Source organism: Halichoerus grypus, chromosome 4 (assembly GCF_964656455.1).
Source record: "Halichoerus grypus chromosome 4, mHalGry1.hap1.1, whole genome shotgun sequence".
NCBI classification, from domain to species: domain Eukaryota; kingdom Metazoa; phylum Chordata; class Mammalia; order Carnivora; family Phocidae; genus Halichoerus; species Halichoerus grypus.
This window is the reverse complement of record NC_135715.1, coordinates 30,956,051-30,976,281: the sequence shown is the minus strand read 5'-3', so window position 1 is coordinate 30,976,281 and position 20,231 is coordinate 30,956,051. Positions and strand designations below refer to the sequence as shown.

Genomic DNA, 20,231 nt, shown 5'->3' with positions numbered 1-20,231 from the left:
TAAAATCTCAGATATACTAAAACCTCAAAGCAGTATAGCCTAAATTAATTTTCAGATTTAGTTTTTTTTCTTCAGATTTTTGTGTAAGGTATTTTTATAGCATTTGGTAATTTTCCAATCACTTTGATATGGACTGTTAGAAATTGTTATTTCAACTGAAATAAAAAGGAGAGCATGACATTGAAGAAATAACACAAAAATCTTTTTTATTCCAAACTATATTAATGTATTTTACATATGTATAATTCACACAAAGAATGGATAGTAAAATGGGTGGAATTGGAAACTCAGAAGTATCTTTTAAATCAACTTATTATAGGGACCTTACATTACATTGATATCTGAAAAACTCAAGATTTTCCAAAATAAGAATTTAAAACATTTCTTAAATCAGTGTTCAGTATGCTCAAAGACATTTCCTTCCAATTTTTTTTTCATGAGAAATCTTATCAAGCCTCCAAAAATTGCATCAAATTTTAATTCAGCTCCTATAACTCTGCCTAGAGAACTATGAGTTGTGTGTGCCTGTGTTTGTTTCTTACAGCATGGAGCAACCAATTCGAAGGACTCCTTTTTTGAAAGCTTGGGTGAGTTCCCTAGGATCACCTGACTTAAGCATTGCAAATATGAGCCAGACACTGACTTCAGGTGTGAGTGGGAGTGTATAATTCCAAATACGTGGGGCACCTTATATAGATGCATATATTCTAAGACCCAACTAGCCATCTTATTATCTGAAAATGAAAAACAATGAACAAACCCCAAACCAAACAAACCAAAAACAACAAAATAAAATAACAACTGTACAAAGCTGAAATGTGGATCTAAAGCATACAGGCTACAATAGAAGAACTGCCCTGCCCCTGTCTGGGGCCACATGCTTCCTCATGGCCTGGATCTTAGTCCCTCTTTGCCTACTTGACTCCCATAATTTTGCTTTTTCTCTCTTAGATCATCAGTTTCTTCTTCTCTAATGAAATATTTATATTAGCCTAAAAATGCCATACTTCCCATCTTTGAAAAAAGTTTTTTTCCTGTTCTTTCTTTTTAGCTATTGATTCCTTTTTCCATTCTCTTTTATAAGAAAACTCCTGAGAGAGCTGTCTAGACTCACCACCTTGACTTCTCCATCCTTTTTCTCTCTTCATACCATTCCTGTCAGACGTGCATCTCTATCCCTCGCTCCACTGAAACTTCTCTCGTTACAGTCACTACCAATCTCCATATTGCCAAACCTTTGATCAATTCTCAGCCCTTACTTAGTTGATTTCTCAGAAACTTCTGATATAGCTATTTTTTTCCTTCTTGAAATATTTAGGTGGCTTTTAGGACAAGATCTTCTGGGTTCCTTTTCTCTTACTGGCCACTCATTCTCAGTCTCCTGTGCTGGTTCTTTCTATTCTTCCTAATCTCTAATTGATGGAATTTCTCAGGGTTTAGTTCTTCACCCTTTCTTCCCTAACCATTCTTACTCCTTAGGCAATCTTACCAATTTCCATGATCTTAGATAATATCCATAAGCTTCTGACTTCCAGATTTTTATCTCCAGATCTGATTTCTCCCCAGAGCTCAGACTTGCATATTCAACTTGCTATTCCACACCTCTCATAGGAATTTCAATTCTAATTTGCACAAAGATAATCCCTAATATTTCTTTTCCAGCCTCCTCCTCCTCTGTCTTCTTGAACCTAGTATTTAGCACATGATTTTTCTATTGCTCAGGCCAAAAATGTTGGGCCATCTTGACTACCCTTTTTTCCCACTATGTTTTCAAGACCTATCGACTCTACTTTCAAAATATATCTTGACCCCATCCAGTTTCACTTATCTATCTTTGTGCAACATTATCCCAGATTCATTAAGATAGTTTATATTCTTAAAGTTTTAATTTTTCCTTTTGATTTAGGTCTTTGGGCCTTCTGAAATTTGTGTATATAGTGTGAGGTTGGATTCTGTTGTTTGTTTTTTTTCCCCCCCTCTCTCTTTGTAGTTAACAAGTGTTCTGTTGCTTTCAATCTGCCTCTGAGGCACTAGTCCATGACCTGTTTTAGAATAATATTTTATTTTTGCTCCATTATGATATTGTGAACATCAGGAATCCAGTCACAGAGCCAGCAATTGGCTTTTCTCAGTTTCTGGTTGTGAGGCTGTGTTTGTGTCACCCTACCTCCTGAGGTTCAGAACTTCCAGCCAAATAATTGCTCCAGGATGATAAATGATCAGCCTCTCTTCATGAAGGAGAGTCTTACATGAGCCCTGGTTTTAAGTAGTTAGCATGAGTCTTGTCCCCTGTCTTATATAGAAATCTTTTAGTCCCATCATCCCCCAGAAAATCAGCTCCTCTTTACTAGCACCTACTTCCTGTCCAGCAGTCCATGAAGCTTGGCTTTAAGGTCCACTGTTTTTGTTTTATATTTGATCCACTGATAGGTTAAACATTCAGAGCCTAATTTTGTCTCATTCTTTTTACCTGTTAATATTTTATCTGTCATTGTTTCAAGAAGGAGAGTTGGGTTAAGGCAGGAACTCAGAGCTATGTGGATTGGAAGTCAAGGATTGACCTTTGGTGATAACCTTTGACTGCAATGCTTCAATCCAGACAAGTAGTTCCAAAGATGGCATTTAAGTCTCCAAGGTAGACTGATAGAGAAGGTATTTTGAGCCAGGAGTAGCTTTACATACCCTTCATATCACATCGTATAGGCATCTGCCAATATCATCAAGAGAGCTTGGGAGCAGTTGCCTGACTTGAGAGAGGGAAGCAGAGGATATTTTCTTCTACAATTATATGTGTTTGAAAATATTATTAATGATATAAAAACAACCTCAGGATGAGTGACTTCAGATTGAGTACCAGCACATTATTGCTTTAGCACAGTAGCAGAGTTTTGAACCCCCCCCCCCACAATTATTTCTAAAATATCAATGAAAATGTATGGAACTGTAATTGTGTGTCAGTAACTCAGTGCACTAGATGTTTTCATACATTACATATTTGTATCCTCATTTTATAAATGGAATCTCAAAGGGTTATATTACTTATCCAGGTGTGGAGTATCTGGATGTGAATTCCAGATTCCAGTCTATTTCATGTTGCTATATATTTTTTTAAGATTTATTTATTTATTAGAGAGAGAAAGAAAGAGAGAACTGAGCAAGGAGCCCAATGCAGGGCTTGATGCGGGGCTCAGTCCCAGGACCCTCATGACTTGAGCCCAAGGCAGACACAACAGACTGAGCAACCCAGGTGCCCCTCATGTTGCTATACTTTTATAGATGAGGTGAGAAGCAGTGGGCCCCACAAGAAAAGATAACTAATGAAACTGATATTAATCTCTTTTTCATTTGATTCATTTCTCACTTGCAAATCTTGACTTCCACCATTCCAACATTCCTCATTCATTCATTCATTTAATATTCTGTGTGTCTGCAGTGTGCTAGACATGGTTCTACAAAGACAAATAAGCCATTGTCGTTTACTGTAACTTACTAGAAATACTCATTCTTCCCATTTAGCATCCCTAGTATCTGAAATATTTTATATCTGGCAATAAAAATATGTACATATTTTCATTCTTGAATCACTTACAAAATATAGCCACTGTTTTTTATATAATTGGCTAATGACTTAATGAACATATAAAAACCTCTTTCAGATATATACTGTTCAAAGGAACTATTTCTCTAAGAAAACAACTTTTTATGTGACTTTGAGGGTCCACATTAAGAATATTTTTATGATCTGGTCAGAGTAAAATTCTGCACTTGCAAATAAGGCGTTATAATATTATTCAAAATTCTTTACAGCAATATACATAGCACAATACTAAATATTAAAATAAATAGCATAGCTCTTGTGCACACAAATTTGTGACATTTTCCCCCTACTACTTGTGAGTGCATTTAAGGCACAGAGTATGTCTCACCTGTCATTTTTTTCACTGGAAATTTGGCACCTAGTAGATGTTCACAACTTATTTATACATTATTTATTGAATGGATATTCAGTGTTGGTTGAATGGCTGAAGAAGGATGCATGAATTGATGGCTGTATTTACATGTAACAATCTGTAAGATATTTGATACTTCACCATGTGTTTTTAGGAAAAAAAGCCTGATAGTCTTTTGGGGAGCATGTACTTCATATTTGGCTTTTAGTCCCAGGTTTCAGAAGCATGGGGCTACAAATAAATGCCAACTTCCTCTTTTGTATCTCACTGCCAGATAATTTCTTAATACAAAGTTGAAAGGATCATCCATACTCTATATTTTTTCTGTATTTATCTACTTGACCTGTTGCTTAGATACATAGATTGTCAATAAGAGCTTGAAATTATTTTCTTGAACATAGAATTTCATTACAGTGGTACTTGCGATAATGAGCTACTCTGCTACAGAATAAGTTGTTTTTAGTTGTTAGATGAATTTAAGAAATAAAGAGATGTCATATAGCTTTCTACTTTATGAAGATTTTTTCATTATATTTGTATATACCACTTAAACCTCACAATAACCCCAAAGAAGCTTATTTTTTTTTGTTTTAATTCACATATGGGAAAATGAAACTCAGGGAAGTGAAATGACTTCTTTATTATCATTTATTTCACAGTCATGCCAGATATTCTTCTGGGTAGGAAGAGACAACCGTTGCCTTAAAAGAACTTACAGTCCTGGGGGTGTGGGGGGACAAATAAAGAGATAATTATACTACAGTGAATGGAATTGTACTTAATGAGTGTGCAGGGTGCTGTGAATACAAGTGGGATGTGTATTCTATCAGTTGTGCAGAAGTCTGTGGAACTTCAACCAAATGAATGGTTCCAAGTACAAGGCTTGTTCTACCATAGCCATCCTTTCTCTCCTTTATCTTTGATTCAGTCTTACCCCTAGTGGAAGTTGGTTCATAAAAGTTAATATGGCATGTGAAAAATTAAACTTCAAAAGAAGGAAAGAGCTGGGTCTCAACAATGTTGCATTTTGGTATTGTAGAGACTTCAACAGAAGGTTACCAAATGAAATGGGGGAGTGGGGAAGGAGGGACAAGAGATCAGGACCCCTCAGCAGCCATACTGGTAAACAAACTCTAGGCCTCGTTGTCTTAGTCACCTGCTCAGGGAAACTCATCCAGTCTTCCAACACACACACACACACAAGATTTTGTGACTAAGAAAGGGTGAGGTAGTTTCTCAAAACTAAGTAGCTGATTCCGAAGACTTTTTTTCTACTTCTTAATTCACAGCAATTCCTGGTTGAACTAGAGAGGCCTTTGCTTTCCAGGATGTCTTGACCGGAATAGAACATCCATGATAATGAAATTCTAGACAACAGAAGATGGATGTACTGTGGAGTTCTTTGGTAATGAGATTTGAAAATAGAATTTTAACTGGAGACTAATATTAGAATATCCCTGCGTAATATCTGACCTTTGTGGCTTGGAGCACCAGAGCTTCCTTCCCTTGTATATTTCCATTTCTAATATCCTGAAGTCATTTCCTGTGTGTCAATTTCATCACTGCCCCACTGTTTAAGCCCATGCACTCCCTCCAATATGTGTTTTTTCACTGTCAACTTAGGACTGCAGAATTGAAGTCAATTTCAGGGTAATTTAAATTCCAGTGATCAAATGATCAAATTTTCTGGTGTCCTGGCCACTAGCCTTTCTTTCCTCATTTCCTTTCTTCCCTTTATTTTTTTAAGGAGCTAAAAGTTTCTTGGTATATAAATATTCTCAGCCTCACTCTGTTTATCTTGTGCCTAATTCCCCATATGAGGTTGCTGCAGTGATTGTTGCCTCTTTCCATTATCTCCCTTTAAGTCATGGCTGAAGTTTTTGTCCTGTCTTAAGAATATGGATCTTCAATAAAATTGACAAATATCATATAAGATTTACAAGTTTCATCAAATATTTACTATTTGTGAGTCTGTGGATTGTTTCTGCATGATATAAAAGTTCATCTTTCCTCATCAAAATTATAAGTTTTTGATCAATTTGTTAAAATTTATTTAACATACAAAAATATTTGGTTTCCAGGGGACCTGGCTTAAAGCTGAAGAATTTTTTAGTATAATATATATTTAAAAATATCTTTATTGAGGTCTAAGTTACATATTGTAAAATACACACATTTTAAGAATAGAGTCAATGGGTTTTGGTAAATATGTAAAGTGATGCAATTACTACCACAGTCAAAGATTTAGAACACATTCATCACCCCAAAAGTAGTCCCTTTTCCCTTTGCAATCAAAGTTCACACCCTATGCATAAACCCTGGAACCTCTGATCTACTTTTTTTTTCACTATAATTTTGTCTTTTCTATAATATCATATAATTGGAGTCATATAGCTTTGTCATCCTTGTAGCATGGTTTCCAAGGTTTCATTTCTCTAGTATCTCCATTTTACAGATAAATACCTTGGAGAAAAGTAGTATAAATACTACAGGAAATTTTGCTGAAGATACTGTTTTTATATAAGTCAATAGATGTTTATCTGTATTTACAAATATATGGAACATATATAGACCTGGAAATAGGGATAATTTTGACCCACACATGTATTTGATTTATTCTTGGAATGTCTTATCCACTCATTTCAGCAAAAGCTGGTGGTGCAAAGCATTGTTCTAGTCTTGTATAGGATTAAAAGAGTAACAAAACACAGTATTTGTTCTTACCAAAATTTTGGTATAAACATAATTCTATAAGGCAAATGGGGTGGGTATAATGAGGTAGTACAAAGGAATGTATTGGGTACTTAAAAGAAGTAGGAGGAATTTGTTTGAGGTATTAGCACAGGTTTCATTAAATTGATGGTCTCTGGGTAGATGGCCTTGGTGGGCGAATAGAAGTTTGATGGGTAAAGATGGTAAAGATTGGCATGTGGGCAGAGAGAACTACACAAGAAAAGCCAGGGAGGAATTAAAAGAGCAGAGAACACTGTGGGGACAAGCTTGGCTCAGTAAATATTTGTTGAGTGAATGAAAATTTCTTATTTATAAAGTAAGTGCTAATAAAGCACAGTTTAAATGAGTCTGTTATTAATAATCCATGTTGGTGGAGTTTGTTGAAATATAATTGTAAGAAACCTCACTTCACTGCCTGCACATGCAGCTTCTTGCTTGAATTGGAAGGGCCTCCCTGACCCATGTCTCCCAACTGGCCTCTTGTTTATCCTTCAAGGTTGAGTTTCGTTTCTGCCTTCCCAGGAAGCCTCCCTTGACTTTCCTCCCCAGAGTCAGCTGTTCTCTGTGCCTGCCTTTATCATGGTACTTATATTGAAAACATTGAGTTATGTGTTGATCTCCACCACTTAAATGGGAGAAACTCAAGAACAGAAATTTTGTTTCACTTGTCTGTGCATACGTAGTTCTTGGATCTGTCTAGTAGGTGCTCAGCACAGTCTACCTGTAGGACTGAGACGTGCTAAACTGAGCATTGGGTTGATCGCTTTCTCTCCTGCCTTTATGTTATTCCTTCTTTCAGTCTCTGTATAGAATTCTTAGTCTTCAGCTGGGTACTGAACTGCCTGTACTCATTTCACAACTCTATGCTTTTCCATGTTCTCTCAGCCTGTTATGGCCTTAACCTATGTCTTCACAGACCCAAATTCTAAACAGATCTTTCATTCAAGCTCAAAGGCCTCCTTTGTTAGAGTGTGGCTCTGATATGCCCACCAGAGAGTGTTCTGCCTACTCTGAACTTACATGATAATTTTCTATACCACTTTCATGATATTTTTATATTTTCTAAACCTGATCTAGAGGTGGAACTTGCATTTCATATACTTTCTATCTCCAAAGGGCTACAGGGTGCCCTCAGAATATACACATATTCCAGTTGCATTCAATGTTTTTTTTTTTATTGAGTGCTATTTGTCAGATACTACGTTGGCTGCTAGCTATTCAATAAATATTTACTAAACAAATGGTTCACTCATCACTTGCTTTTGGGGGGAAAACTGCAGAGCAACAAGTATAAATGAAAATGTAATTGGGAAGCAGAAAAATAAAAAGGAACAAATCAGAAATATATCCTCTAACAAATTATAGAATTTCACAAAACCATTTGAAACCTTGCTTTGTTTATGAAAGTCTCCATGAAAATCTAGCAAGCCTGAAAGCAGTTTGAAAAAATGATACCCCAGAAGAAATAAATGTTTTCTAGGCGTGGAAGGAGTTTTAGAGAGTTTTGTAGTTTCCTTTATGGTTATGAACATGTCTTTTGAGTAATTACATAGTGACTAATTTTATATTAAAGCTAACTACTTAACTTTAAATGTATTTGGTTCTATAGAACAAGTATAGACTAGGAGGCTTTGATTAGAAAGCTAAATGTGGGTTATAACAATAAGAAAAAAATGAAATGTACTTGAAGTTCTTTCCTTTTATCTAAACAAACAATCAGCTTTTATGATTTCAGTGGCATTCATTCTTCTTTCTTTCCTTACAAAAGCATTCACTGTGGTCACAGTTTTCTGCTTTCTCTCTTGATCACCTTGGAGACTCAAGCTAACACACCAGCTCTTAATCTGATTCTTCCTCTTTCTCTATCCCTGCAAAGCTGAATGTGGTCAAGGACCTTGTTGGAGCACATCCGAATGGGTTCTGCTTCCATAGTAAAGGGCTTTCAGGTTAAATTTCACCAGGATTTTAAAAAATGAAATATAAGTATTTCATTTTAAAATTATTAAATGTTAACTGAATGTTTTGAGAAATAACATCATCTCGTTTGCCCCAGAGTGGGTCAGTCACCCTGAAGCGTTCAGACTACCCACCCTTCAGGTTAGGGCACCTGAGTTGAAGCTACTCCCAGGAGGAATAGGCAAGGCTCTGGAGAAAATGATCAGTTGGGGGCCAGTTCAGTTTGGTTCAGCAGTAATGATGCTTTTATCCATAGTTGTTGAAGGAATGGTGATACTTGACTGGCAGAGTCTTTGCTTACTGACTTATTTCCTCCTCTTTTTTAGGAGACACTGCAAAAGCTCAGACTGTCTGTATAATGCTTCCCCAGGCACAGTAAGTAGATTTATTATTATTTTCTCATTAACTTGTCTAATATTTTTGTCCCTTTAGCCAATGCCTACTTCTTCTGCTTTCCTCACTGAGGCCTCTTTCTTCTAACATTCCTCTCAAAAATGGAAACAGTTTCCTATGTCAAATATCTACTATTTTCCTTTTTTTTTTTTCTTTGATTGCTCGTGTTTGCTCTACTCTCTAAGCTCATTTTTAAAAGGCAGAGAACATGGGAAATGTTCTTTGAGCTCTTCAATATTGACAAAGTCAGCACTTTGTAAATAATTTTATCTTATGTACATTTGGAAAACTTCTGCCCAGGCATAGGAGCCCACTACATGTCCTGGGAAAATTCCAGAAAGAGCTTGCCTTTTGCTGTGGATGTGCTTCCTAGAATGTATGTGCCCAAATGGGAATGATCGGTTAATGTTTGTTGAATGAATGGATGAGTGAATAAAGAATGAGAATGAGAGCTAGCCCTACTGAACACACAGGAAGGCCATTCATGTTTTATAACAGAATCTAGGATTGTAAATACTATTATCATCTGGCAGGCTATGTCCTGGTTATGTTAATATAGTTTTAGCAGCAGTGGTTTGAAGATAGAGCTTGCTCTGAACATGTGGTCAACTGGGAATATGATTCTTAGTGAAAGGCTATTCTGTGATTTTTGGGTCTCCTCTACAGTCTTTCTTTAAGAAAATCCTATTTTATGTGTTTTATTATTGTAAACTTCTTTATTTTTTTCATAACTAGGTTAGAAATATATTGTAAATAAAAAAGACACAGGAAGACTAAAGAAACACCGCCTTTTACGTAGTGAAATGATTACTATAATCAAGCTAATTAATATACCATCTCCTCACTTTAGTTACCATTTTTTTGTGTTATGAAAGCATCTGAAATCTATTGTATTAGTAGATTTTCAATATTTAATAAGTATTATTAACTGTGGTCCCTGTGCTGTGTATCAAATCTCTACACTTACTCATCCTGTGTAGCTGCAGCTTTGACCAACATCTCCCCATTGCCCCCACTTCTCCTCTCTCTGGTAACCATGTTTCTACTCTCTGCTTCTATGTATTCAACTTTTTTAGATTCCACATACAAGTGTGATCAGGTAGTTTTTTTTTTTCTTTCTGTGTCTGGCTTATTTCACTTAGCACACTCCAGTAATTATTTCACTGTGTGTGTATGTGTGTGTGCTCATCATGTTGTAAGACTTAAATATATGCAATTTTCATTTTAAAAAGGTATATTTTATGATTCCATTTATGTAAAAAATTAGAAAAGGTAAAACTGTAATGACAGAAAGTAGATCGCTTGTCACCGGGTCCAGGGAGTGAAGGAAGGGATTGACTACAAAGAATATGAATGGACTTTTGGGGTGATGGAAATGTTCGATACTATGATGGTAGTGGTGACACCATGCATATTTAAGGCTGTACACATAAAATTAGTGAATTTTATTATGTGTTATCTTACCCCAACACAGCTGATTAAAAAAGTGAAAAAAGCAAATAAATAATCTCTGTTGTTTGGGAAAAAAATAAGAAAAAATAAACATTGCCTTTGGAGGTTGGCACAGGAAGAGAATCTCATGGTACGGCTGCACTCTGAGGCTGTTACCATCCCCTTTAGATTAGTTGCTATCCCCATGATAGCCTCCAGGGGCACAGTTCGTCTTTCAACTTTCTGGTCCCAATTTAGAGAAAGGACCTTGCTCTTGCTTTACTATAGCTTAGCTGAGACATGATAGAATATTTTTTTAATATTGATTATGAAAAAATCAGAATAAAAAGAAAAACAACCCTAGAACAACACTATGAATCTTCTAGATAACAACACGTTGCATCTCTGTACATCAGAGATTGGCAAACTTTTTCTGTAAAGGACTAGGTAGTGAATACATTAGGCTTGTGGACCCTACTGTCTCTTTTGCAACTGTTTAGCTTTGCAGTTGTAGAGAAAGCAGCTATAGACAATGTATCAATAAGTGGACTGTGTTCCAACAAAGCATTAAGAAATTAGGCAGGGCCATATTTTGCCTGCAGGCTGTAGTTTTCTGACCCCTGCTCTAGATTGTTAGACCTGGTCCATTGCCATGGACAAAATAAGCTCTTGACAAGTTCTCCACCTCGCTAGCTCCATCCCATGAGAGTTCCCCTTTGGATATTTGCATTCCTCAACTTCCAAATGAATGAGAGATGGTAAGGATGATAATCTCTTGGTTGACTGATTGATTGATTTATCTGAGGTGCTGTCTCTTCCATGGTTCGACTTCAAACATTCAGGGGCTACTCACTCTCTACAGTCTGAAGTGGGCCCTACCTTTGTAAATCCCCCCAAAAATTATAATCTTGTGAAAAAAATGATGCAAGAATTGCAATATCATTGTAAGATGCGAACACATCTAGTTAAGAACCAGAGACTCATTTCCTCATGAAATTTTTAGAAACATAATACAATTATTCTTGTTACTATTAGATCTGTTGTTTATTCAAGGCAGAGCATGCACCTATAGGCACATATTTGCTTTGGGTTTCTCAGTGAATCTTACATAATGTAGAAATAGTTTACTGCCGAGGTCAGAAGCATGTATGGTACAGAGGGCTGAAAGGGGCTGGATTAAGGTTTGGGAAACTGGGGTTTATACATCACCTCTATATGTGTTCCACCTATATTTCCCATACTGGCTGTTATTAGGATTTTTCTCCACAAAGTTAGTCCTAAAAAGATCAGTTCTTTAGTAGAACAAACCAGGAAGCCAAATTGCCTCTGCTATCATTCTGAGCTGCCACTCCAAGTCAAAAGCTTGGGTCAATTTGGGATGAAAGTCTCTGACTCCTCTCTGTGCTTTTTGAAGTTAAAACCAACTTAACAATGGTGGTGTCCTGACAGATTTTGGGACAGTGTCTGCAGCTGGTGCATGTACCTGTCTTATTCCAGACAAGCAGTCATTGGGTTAGCTCCCTGGAGGTTGTGTGCCCACTTCATTTCTTAGATCTGCACGTCAGGTGTGGTCTCATGCATCTGTGCGTCCTGTCATCGCCTGGTTCTGCACATCTAATGCCCCCATGTGTCCCTTTGACATATCTCCTTCATTGTGATTATTTTTATTTGGGAGGAGGGCACTTTCTTACTCTCTGGCACTATAAGATGGCTTCAGGCTCATCTTGTGTATTTACTGTCCCAGTCTCTGAAAGAGTTATTTCCTTTCCATTCCAAGGAGCACTGGTTCCTTGTATTGGAGAATATGGATGCATTTCACAAGCTCCAGATGCAAGGTGTGACAAATATTTTTCACTTAGGATTAAAAATAGAGGGAGGGGGTCCCTCCTGAAACCTTCAACAGAAGGTTGAGCACCGTCTTTCCAATACCTTTGTTTAGGATGGAGGTTGGTGGTGGGAGGAAGGTATGTACTCATAAGTTTTAAGGAGTTTTCCAAGAGGCACCACTGGTGTTGAGGAAGAGTCCTGCCCTTTGAAATTTCTCATTGCTGTCTATAGATAAAAAAGAAGGAAGGACAGTAACCTTGCAATCTCTGCCATCTTCTCCTTCCACTGACCTCTGAGTTTGGTAGGGTCACAGGTGTGGCAGTGGATGATGAGAGCTGTTTCATGAGATCACTTGGACTGAGTGTTTAAACTGAGATGATGAGTGCAGCCTGCCAGGGTTTTATATATGAATATCTGTCATGTGCATTTTGTACTTGAGAGGGTGTAGACTGGGGCTGATGATTGGATTCAGCCTCCTGATTTGGTGCTTAGTGTTGTGATTCCTTACAGGAATAAGGGGTGTAATAATATTATGGAAAAGGACTTGATGACTTACTATGTGGGATAAATGGAAAGAGAAAGAATGAAAAACAGAAGTTTTCTGGCTATATGTGGCTAGTGATACTTCAATAAAAAGGGGGACAGTAGGCATTGGTGCAAGTGTCTACAAGAAGGTTGGAAATGTGCATTTGAAACTCAGAAGAGGTCTGGGTGAATGGATTAAGGAGGCATTTTTTACAGGCATCATAATGAATTATTTTCTTCCAGGGGTCTGACATCTGCCTTGAAAATTTTAGTATGTGTGCTGGAAATAGTAATATATGGATGGATTTTACTTCAAAAGGGATACATGAGTTGAATATGAAGATATCTTAAAGAATAAAACTCAATTTATTCACTCATGTCCTTTTAGAATATATGAGTGTTAAAATCAAGATGTAAATTGCAGCAACAACAAAAAAAAGATTGGTTCAATGAACTGCCAGACTACAAAGTTATGAGCATGTGCTCTATGCTTATGTGAGAATTACTGTGATTATAGGAGCTGTTAGTAAATTGCATATTTTAAAAAGTACAAATTACTTTTTCTTGATAAATGTGAAAGTTATTTCAGGGTTAGATTTGTATTTCACTTATAAGTTATTTTTCTTGAGAGATATAACTCTAATTTTGGGATTTTATTTTTGTTTCACTGAATAGTTCATAGTTTATAACTGTTAACTAGTAGTGCTTCTGGTAAGTGGAATGGATTAACTAATGTAATTATAACTATGCTGATTGTTCATGCCAGTTGAACTCACTGTGAACTGGAGAGGGCCAAGCAAAGCCTTTTTGGCATCATATATACAAAATGTGGGAGGACAGTTTTGACATAAATCTATAAAAGAAATAACTAAAAAGTTAAATTAGAAATTGTACTTCTTTTATCCAGTCTTTGCTAACAAAAGATATGATTCTTCTTTATCCTTAAGCTTAGAGATGAAAAATAACATCACGTGGTTATTTTAATCTTCATTTTGTTGGTTAATGTTGAGATTAAACTTCTATATATTTTTATTCTTCTTGAAAAAAAAAGAAATTGTGCTTCTTTTAAAGGAGATTTAAAAATAAGTCCTATATTCCTGGGAAGGAGGCTTCAAGATGGCTTTTATTTTTCTGTAAGGTGTCCCTGAACAGGATCAGGATGTGGTGTGTAGTTCAATAAGCATACTAAACCCACAGTGCAGGGAAACTGGTTGGTCTCTATTCTTTTTGTGCCCATCAACACCATTTCCTGATTAGTGGTGACAACACAGAGATGTGACCAATATGTGGTTGTTGCTCTCCTCTCCTGAACAGATGGCAGACAGAGCCTAATGATCATTGTAACTCTCATGTTTCCTATTGTTGACTCACAATTCTTCTATGTACAGTAATTCAGATGATTTGGATGGAAACATATAATATAACCTATTAGCTATCTTTGTACAAGAAGAAATACAAACTCATAAGAATACCAGTAGATTTGGAAACCACAGTTGGATTTATCAAAACAGGAATATTCGAGAACCAGGTAGGTTCCCAGTACAAGCATTTGCTGATTGTGCCCTTGATTCAATTATTATAATTTATCTCTGTGCTCTTAAGTACTCCTCTTTAAGTATCAGCTCATTAGAATTGAAAGTTCAATGGGGTTTTGCCAAAATCTTTTTAATCAGCTTTGTATCATCACCATTTTAGGCACTGTCCCATTCAAATCAGTTTTTGTCATGCTGCCTTCTGGTACAATGAGGTGGCCAAATCTTAAGCCCTAGGACAAAATCAACCAGAATCTCTCAGTACATTAGTTATACTTTGCACATCAATGAAGTCTTATACGCAAAGAAGAGAGGGAAAAAATGGCAATTTGGTAGTGTTCTCCACTCCATGGATTCAACACCCTTTTCCCCCCTACCCAAATCAACAATATTCTCTGGCTCTTGACTAGGACAGGCCTGAGGCACAGTGCCAAAGCGATCTAGAAGATTCTGTCTTTCCAAATGTGAGTTAATATTAATCTGAGGTCCAGTGGCCTGGGTTTTAGTCTTTAGTCTTGGTCACACCATTAACCAGCTTTTACATGCCTGAATTTATTTATCTGTAAAATAAAAGAATATTATAAAAAAGGATCTTAAATATATAATTTCACATGTGAGTTCCTTCTAGCTTCCTTTTCCTGTTCTCTCTTTTAAATAGAACATAAGCTTTGAACTACACAGAAATGCCTAGGCTTTAAACTGAGGGACAGTATGAGCATCTTCATGCCCTTCCTTCATGTTCATTGCAATATAACTGACATTGTTTTTATTTTTTTTCCACCTTTAAGCAGTACAGAAAAAGTTGGATAGAGGTAAAGAAAATACAAACATGAGAAAGCAAATTTTCTAAAGACTAAGGAAAGGGCATGAACAAAAACATTTATAGAAGAATAAATATACATGGGCAGACATGTGGGAATGTGTTGAAGCTCAGTGGTAATACCAATTCATAAAATAATTTTTCAAGCACCAAAGTAACATGTATTTTAAAAAATAATAGTATGCTTAATGCTGATGAGATATGGGTGAGATTTATATTGCCAGTCAGTGTAATTTATTAGAATCCATATGGAAAATAATTTAGTAATATGTAACAAGGGTCTTTTGGGCCCATTGTTTTCCCCATTTAGGATTTATATTAAGAGTCCATTCAGAAAGTTGAATGAATCTTTCTGTAAAAATATGTTATTAGTAAGAGTGAAATACTGAAAGCAACATAAATCAGTAGCAACAGAGAATTAAAGAAATTGTCAGTGGGATGCCATATGACATGGTCATTTGAAAGGACATTAAAGAATAGTTAAAGTTAACTGAACAAAATGGTTATGTCCATCAAAAGCATATAATGATTTTAATTATATATATATAATTAAATATATATATAATATATATAAATGGAAGACAATACATCAACATCAATCACTGTTAAGTGATTTTCTCTGAGGGCTGGGTGTAGAAATGTTTTCACATTTCTCCTTTAACTTCATTCTGTGTTCTTTAGTGTAGAAATGAAAATGAATTTCTTCAATAAGAATACTAAAATACACAAAAAGTAGTATTTAGAATTTTTAAATACAAATTTTTAATTTTTAAATTTGTAATGTCAAATTATGATGTGCCTAATAACTTCACTAAACATATTCTGTCAGAGAATTTCCCAATTTCAAACTGCACTGACACAGAATGTGGTGTGTTACTACCAATTATATTGAGTTAGGAAAAGATATTCTGGGGAAAGGAGGAAATTTAAAATATAAACAAAAAATTGCTATTTCTACTCAGGAAATAAATGAAAAGATCACAAAAGATGCTCTGTGTATTTTCCCAGTTACGGTTTTCTCTCTGGGAGTGAATGAATCATTTTGTCAGCAGGCATTAATTCTCTAAATCAGTTGGGATGACCTTTCGTGGTCCTTTGGTGCAATACTGGTCCAGTATTTCACCAAGAGATAAAGTAGTACCAGTGTGCCTGACATACTCACTAAGAAGGTTTGATATTCCCTTATACAGATTTTTAGGAGGAGCAGGACTATTATTTTGGGCCTGTCAACTTTTCCTTATTGCATGTTATTTTTTTTAAAGATTTTACTTATTTATTTGAGAAAGAGCACAAGCGGGAGGGGCAGAGGGAGAGGGAGAAGCAGGCTCCCCGCTGAGCAGGGAGCCTGATGTGGGGCTCAATCCCAGGACCCTGAGATCATGACCTGAGCCAAAGGCAGATGCTTAACGGACTGAGTCACCCAGGCGACCCTGCATATTATTTTTTTTAAGTTTTATTTATTTAAGTAATTTCTACCCCCAACATGGAGCTCGAACTCATGACCGTGAGATTAAGAATTGCACACTCTTCTGACTGAGCCAGCCAGGTGACCCAGCTTTTAAAACTACTTAAATAAATTTTGTATTTTTTAAACTAATATTTTCAATCAAAGCTGCCCCAATATTGTAAAATTTCACAAGTAGTCAAATTCTTAAAGCAAAAGTTTTGTCACTTTGTGTTGATTTCCAATTAAGCTCGTATTTGAGATGTAAATGTTGTTTTTAAGGACATTACAAGTTAATTGAGGGTTTTCACCCCACTTCCCTTTCAATCATATGGAGTTGCTGCTTCTGGTTTTACAGTGACTCATTTTAACCACAACTAAATAAAACCAAGAACACTGTAGATCTGAACTATTGCAAACTAATCTTGAGATTATTAAAAATACATGAACCAGATGGCAACCCTCCAGGGTACCTCATCTGGCGCAGATACCAGATTAGAAGTTTTCTTTCATAAGCAGACTGTTTAATACCACACTTTATTTAGACCTCCATTAAAAAACTGTGCATTGCATATGAAATTGTCTAGAGGCCAATTACTTAAGGGCCTGCCCCAAAGTATAGGAAATAAAAAATGTATTAGCCAATCTGTAACAAACAGAAGTGCTCATTAAACTAATATTAGTACAAAAACAATACACGGTACCACCCATAAAATATGCATTGGCTTATGAAGACATCATTTCATCAGTGGAAGGCTTTTAATCACAATGCATTTTGAGCAGTTGTATTTTGGATGTGAATGTTTCAGCCTAACAAGCTTATTAAGGAACTCATGTGTTGTAACAAATCCGTAAGGTAGCTAGAGAATATTTCAAGAGATTTGGGCTCTGTTTGAGTAGTTTTGTAGGGTTGAGGGGGGAGAGGGATCCAAGGCTACAAACTGAGTCCTTTGCAAAAATCAACACAGATCCTAGCAGAGTGGCATGAAAACTTGCCTCCTGACTTAATTCTTTTCTAACACACTAAATTATCCCAACTAAAACTCAAGTTCCTCTTTGTGAATGAGCAACAGTCATGTTAGTCAAGGAGCCTTGGATTCAATCTGAGGATTATTTGTTCTACCTCATGTTTATTAGTCTGCTTCCCATTGTGGGTCTGTTGTTGTTCAATAGGTTTCTTTTGGCCCTAATATAAAGAACTGTGAAGGAAACTACTTGTCTTCTCTCTGTTGCTGTTGCCAGAACACAATGAGAACACGTAGCCTTCCTTTCACTCACTGCCCAGACACTTAAAAAAAAAAAAATCAATTTGAACTGCGTCCGTGATGTCAGGTTTACATACACTTAAGAGAAGCAAAGCTTGCTCAAATTTCTCTAATTTTTACAGTTAGGAAGTACCTTTTCAGTTAGTAGTTGAGTTGTTTCTTTAATATTTTATAAAATGAATGTTTATTGTAAAAAACTTGAAAAAGTCCATGTCAACACCACTGTTAACCCTTAGATAAATTTCATTTCATCCTTTAAGTATGTATATGTACTAATTGGCCTGGTCTATTCAGTGATTAAAAAACATGTATTAATCATGGACAATGTGCTGTACATTTTGAAAAAGACTGAATAATGTGTGTGTGTGTGTGTGTGTGTGTGTGTGTGTGTCTGTATGCATGCTATCCTCAAGTGACTTACAGTTTGGTGCACAGATAGAGTGCAAAAATTCTATTTGGGGGGGTGCCTGGCTGGCTCAGTCCATTGAACACACAACTCGAACTTGGGGCTGTGAGTTTAAGCCCCGTGTTGGGTGTAGAGATTGCTTAAAAATAAAATCTTTAAAAAAAAGGGAAAAAAGAAAATTCTATTTGAGTACTAACACTATATATATAACATATAGTTTATATAATAGATATATATCTTAATTTATTTCACATTACAACACAATGAGCATTTTCCCCACTTCATTACAATTTTTGTGACATTATCATTTAAAGATTCATAGTATTTCAGGGGCGCCTGGGTGGCTCAGTTGGTTAAGCATCTGACTTCAGCTTAGGTCATGATCTCAGCATCTGGGATCGAGCCCCATGTTGAGCCCCATGTGGGGCTCCATGCTCAGTGGGGAATCTGCTTGTCCCTCTGCCCCTCCCTCTACTTGTGCTCTCTTTCTCTCAAATAAATAAATAGATAAAATCTTTTTAAAAAAAGGTTTATAATATTTCATACTATGGGTGTTCTTTGTTTTATTTAGACATTTCCCTGATAATAAATATATGGGTTCTTTATTTTTATTTTTAGTAATTATTAAATTGGTAGTTATATTGTTCTTTTCTCTGTATTTTAGGATAAATTTCTAAGAGGAACTTTATGGATCAAAGCTCATAAAATTTCAAGATTCAACACAGCTGATTATTTTCCAGAAAGCCTGTGGAAACTTACGCTATAGTCACAGAGTATATCAGAGTGACAATCGTATTACTCCCCCACCAACTTTGTTATTTAAAAAAAAAAATTATTGCTAACATTTTTGGTTGAAAATAGTAAAACCTTGGGGTGCCTGGGTGGCTCAGTCAGTTAAGTACCTGCCTTCGGCTCAGGTTATGATCCCAGAGTCCTGGGATTGAGCCCCGCATCCAGCACCCTGCTCCACCGGGAGTCTGTTTCTCCCTGTCCCTTTGCCCCTCTGCCTGCTTGTGCGTGCTCTCTCTCTCTCTCTCTCTCTCTCAAATAAATAAAATCTTAAAAAAAAGTAAACAGTAAATCCTTATAATAATTTACATTTTTTAGAAAGTTTATCTAAAATGTGTACATACATATATAGGTATGTAAATTTACATTTTGCATATATGTGTATATAAAATTTGTGTTAAATTTTAAGGAATTATTAGTTGTTGCTTTTGCTTAATATTTTTTTGGAATCTATGACATTGCAAGATTTCATTCTTTTTTATGGCTGAATAATATTCTTCTTCTTTAGCCATTCATCCATCGATGAACACTTGGACTGCTTCCATATCTTGGCTCTTCCAAATGCTGCTATAAACATAAGGGTGCATGTATCCCTTTGAATTAGTGTTTTTGTATTCTTTGGGTAAACTACCCAGTAGTGTGATTGCTGGATGGTAGGTTAGTTCTATTTTTAACTTTCTGAGGAATCTCCATACTGTTTCCCAGAGTGGCTGCACCAGTTTGCATTCCCACCAACAGTATACGAATGTTTTTTTCTCCACACTCGCCAACATCTGTTGTTTCTTGTATTTTTGATTTTAGCCATTCTGACAGGTGAGGCGATACCTCGTTGTAGTTTTGATTTGCATTTCCCTGATGGTAAGTGATGATGAGCATGTTTTCATGCGTCTGTTGGCCATCTGTATGTCTTCTCTGGAGGAACATGTGTTCATGTCTTCTGCCCATTTTTTAAATTGGTTACTTAGGGGGTTTTTTGGTGTTGAGTTTTATAAGTTCTTTATATATTTTGGATACTAACTCTTTATTGGATATGCGATTTGCAAATATCTTCTTCCATTCCATATATTGCCTTTTAGTTTTATTGATTGTTTCCTTTGCTGTGCAGAAGCTTTTTATTTTGATGAAGTCCCAATAGTTTATTTTTGCTTTTGTTTCCCTTG

At 36.1% G+C, this 20,231-nt stretch overlaps 1 long non-coding RNA gene across 1 annotated transcript; it reads left to right on the top strand.

The window, feature by feature from the left end:
• Positions 1 to 8,553: 8,553 nt before the first annotated feature.
• LOC118527753 (uncharacterized) lies at positions 8,554 to 19,248 on the top strand. Its single transcript, XR_004913256.2, has 3 exons — positions 8,554 to 8,629; positions 8,966 to 9,014; positions 18,947 to 19,248. It is a non-coding gene; the product is annotated as an uncharacterized LOC118527753 (long non-coding RNA).
• The last annotated feature ends 983 nt before the right edge of the window (positions 19,249 to 20,231 follow it).